Raw genomic sequence first — 4,276 nt, 5'->3', positions numbered from 1 at the left:
TTGTAAACTATTTTTGTTTCTCATTTGACCGCAACCCTGACCATCTTCCTATATATTTGAAAAGGAATAGTATACAAACAAATTTGGTATTATACAAAATATTGAATCGAATCATAAATGATAACAAATAGTGCCACCCATAGCTCAGTGGTTAAGACACAGTCTTACCAATTTGATGTCTATTGTCGGTGCCGGTTCGAATCCGGCCTGGGACGTTGACTTTTTTCATTGAGTGGCGGTCCCACAAAATGAAGAACTTTGACCCCCAACCATGGTTAGGCAGTATAGGACTTCAATGGAAGTCTTGGCCGGAAAAAAAAAAATTGATACCTGATAATTGAATAATAAAAAAAAATTGAATTGATAATCATGGAATTAGATGGTAGTAGATTGAAAACAGTGAAAGATGAAATATAATATCAGTGTGAAATATAATATATGATTCAATTTAATATTTTGTATAACTCCAAATTTGTTCCACTATTCCTTGTTAATTTAATGTTTCTCTAAATGTTGTTGATATCTATTTTGTTCTATAGCCCGGATGAAGACCTGAAACTCAGGTCGAAATGTCGGCATAAAATGATATTATATTTCATCTTTCACTGTTTTCAATCTACTTAATAAGTTGTGAAATTACGGTAAAAGATTTAGACATAATATAAGGGTTCAAAATATGTGGATATTGGGTTAAAAAAAATCAGAGCTTCAAACTAAATACAATAATAATTATATTAATACACAATTATAACAAATCATCAATCTAAATCTGACGTATCTAATTCTAAATTTGAAACAAAATCGTTTAAACTTTCAAGTGTTTAAGACATTAAAAAACCTTTAATATCTTTATCAACTTTTTTATGTTTCCTTGATTTACTTCACTGTGAATCAATGAAGGGATCAGACATGATAAAGAGATTCCTTATTAAATCCCCACAAGTATTTGCGATTGTATTGCAGTATATTTTTTCGGGAATATCTTGGGCATAGTTTTTTTTTCAGAGCATTCCATAAACGATTTTCTTGGTCGGCCACATGTAGAAATTTGAACAGAGGATGTTTTATTTTCTAATTTGTCCTCAATATAATCTGGCAATAAAAAAGGTAAATCGAGCTAATTTTTATGTTGGGAAATAAATTGTTTCAAAATTCGGTGGTAGCTTTCCCATCTGCTTTTAGTTGGCACTCACCAAAGCTCGCAAAACTTTTTGAAAAGGCAAGAACCACGTCAGAGCTATTTTCTAAGTTCAAATATTCTATTGAAAATTTCATGATTACTTCTTTCTTTCGCTCTGTAGGGGGCGTTTTTTTTTAGAATTTTCTGAAAAAAATATAAAAATAAAAAAACTTGCAAGTATATGCAAACTTTTTTTTTTTTTAATTTGGTTCAGGACAGCCCAATAAATAATTCTACACCTAAATCTCAACAATGGTTTTAGCTTTCACTCTTAGTTTCAAAAAAGCTTTATATATTTTCTGTATTTTATGTCTCATATTTTCTTTTATAATTGTAAATATGTACACTAGCAGAAATTGTATCTTTTCATTTATTATTTTTTAGTTTAATTGTATTTGATTTTTTATCATTTTTTTTTTCTCTTATATTTCATGATATGACAAGCGGTTTTATTTTATTTGTTTTATCATTATTTTATATATTTTGTTAATTATTGTTGTTTATTTGTATCTTTTTAAACTCATTGTAATATTTTATTTTATGACATCTTCTGAATTTATTTCTATTTTATAATTTACTCTAGCCTAATTTTGACGCCTGTATGTTATTCTAAAGGGATCAACCCAAGAATAAATAAAGATTATTACTATTCAACTAGCTTTAATGTGAGTGCTGGCAGATATCTGTATATCTTATGGTTCCGAGATATATGTTTTCATAAATTAAAAATATATTAATAATCTGAACATCCAGAAATTAACAATTTGTGAATTTATTTTAGCATGGATCATGAAAACTACTACTCCTACGAAAATAAACATTATAAACTACTCTATAATTCATAATTTAACTAGCTTTAATTTGAGTGCTAGCAGACATCTGTACGTCGTATGGTTTATGAGATATATATTTTCATAAATCATAATTATTGTCTGAACAACTAGAAATCAATATTTTATGAATTTATTTTGTCGAATATAATGAAAACGACTACTCCAACGAAGATAAACGTCATATACTACTTTATAGTAGATTAAACTGGCTTTAATTTGAGTGCTAATAGACATCTGTACGTCGAATGATTAGATGTAGAGTTCTCAAAATAATTTCACTAACTACTGATATTTCAGTCAATTTTTAAGAAAGTTTGCTTTTTAAAAAGCTATATCTCGTGAACTATTGGACGTAAATAGCTCTATTATGGCTCATATTTTAGCAAATTTACTCTAATTTCTATGATATTGGATTGCATTTTCTAGTGTTTTGTTAGTGTTAAAGATATAAAGCTTTGAATGAAAAATTAATTTTTTTATTGTTTTGAAACAGCCGCTATTTTTTATCTCCCTACCTATACTTGGCAGACTCATCAATTTTGACGTGATAGTTATCATTAAAGTAATTGAGGTGAAATAACTGATTTTTTTCTCGTAGGCGCGACCTTTTTGGTTTCACTTCTGCTTGATCTACACTAACCAAATTGTTCCTTGCTTATTGACTCATCGAGTATCGATATATAGGGAAATTATCGATATATAATTGTTTTATTCACATCGATTATACATCGAAAAAGAAAGGCTATTCAATTAAGAAACAATTTTTTCTTTGTAACGTCATAACCATTCTCATAATCAAAAAGGTAATAAAGAAATTTTGCAACTCATTTAGTATATTTTGTAATTTGATTTGTTCATTAAATTACCAGTTGATATTGGAATATTTTTTTTTTTTTTATGAAACAGTTGTGTCATGTCTGTTTGGTAATTTATATCATATAATAAAAGATAACATCCCTAATTATCATTCTAATAAATTTCTTGTAATAATGTATAATGAAATTGTGGTAAATAAATTTGAATTGGGAAACCATATGGGCGTTGAAACAGATGAAAATGCCGGTCACACAGATATGGTTTACATAAAAATAATTCCAATTCGATAAATTATCTGATTCGATGGTTCCAGAAGGTCAGACTGAAAACGAAAAATCCATTATAGATTGGATACGATATTTCGTCGCTTTTGCCTTTCTTCTACCTTGTTTTTTCGTCGTAGTTGTCTTTTTGAAGTGTAAGTAGACAATAATTAATTTTTTATCGATTATAAAAGTTTTGGTCCGTGAGTGGATAAAAAAAAAATAATAACTACCTTATCATTATTCTTATCATGTTTTGTTACCTGTACATTTTGAGTTGACGAAGCTGTTATAATTTGAAGCTTTCGGTCGTAAAGGTTTGCTAAACAATGCAAATTCGCGCAGGCGCAAGGACAATCTGGACTGGCTGAATTTGCAGCCGACACGTCGTGTGTTGGATTTTAGGGACAAAGGCACTTGTGTCGCATTCATACGTTTGCTTTCAGTTTGCTATGCTTTAAAATTGCTAACATATTAATATTTGTACTATCTGTGTTTTAATTATTTAAAGAATTTTCTCAACCTTTGTATTCAATAATTAACTCTTGTTTATGATTTAAATATTTTAAAATTCTATCGAATTGATCTAAATGCATTATTTCAAATCTTGTTAATTGACTTTAGCAGTTTATTTGGGATTTAACGTAGCACAGAAAAGTGTGTTTGAAAAGAGCACATTATATTTCTGGGTATTTTTTTTAAAATATCTTTATTGAAATTTACAACTGTATATTGCATAATACATTTATTAAACATGATCTTAGTTAAAATGTTACAGGCGTGTAGAGCAACTACCCATTGGTAGCACTCTTATGACATTTTACATTAGCTTGTCTCGTGGCCATCTTCTTTTCATGCGCCTCGGAGGATTGTCAGGAATGGAAGAGGATGCATGGTTAGAAATTAGGAGGTTTAAGTGGTGTCTGGGTAATTAAATTTTAAAAAAAAGTTTTTAATATAAATTCTAGAACGAAGATTGGATTTATAGGTTATATTGTACTGTTTATATGAATATTTCTCATATACAACCTACATTGTTGATATTTACGTTTCCCTTCGCTTCACCTGTCTCTGTTTGTTATTTTTTTATAATGAAAGTAGAGTAAATCGAATGTAACAGCAGAAAAACATAACAAGTGTATGGATGAGGTTTTTACTTCCTTTATTTACCAAGTATATGTACA

Source organism: Halyomorpha halys, unplaced genomic scaffold, assembly GCF_000696795.3.
Source record: "Halyomorpha halys isolate HHAL.00 unplaced genomic scaffold, Hhal_1.1 Scaffold141.1, whole genome shotgun sequence".
NCBI lineage: Eukaryota > Metazoa > Arthropoda > Insecta > Hemiptera > Pentatomidae > Halyomorpha > Halyomorpha halys.
Note: the sequence above shows the minus strand (reverse complement) of the source record.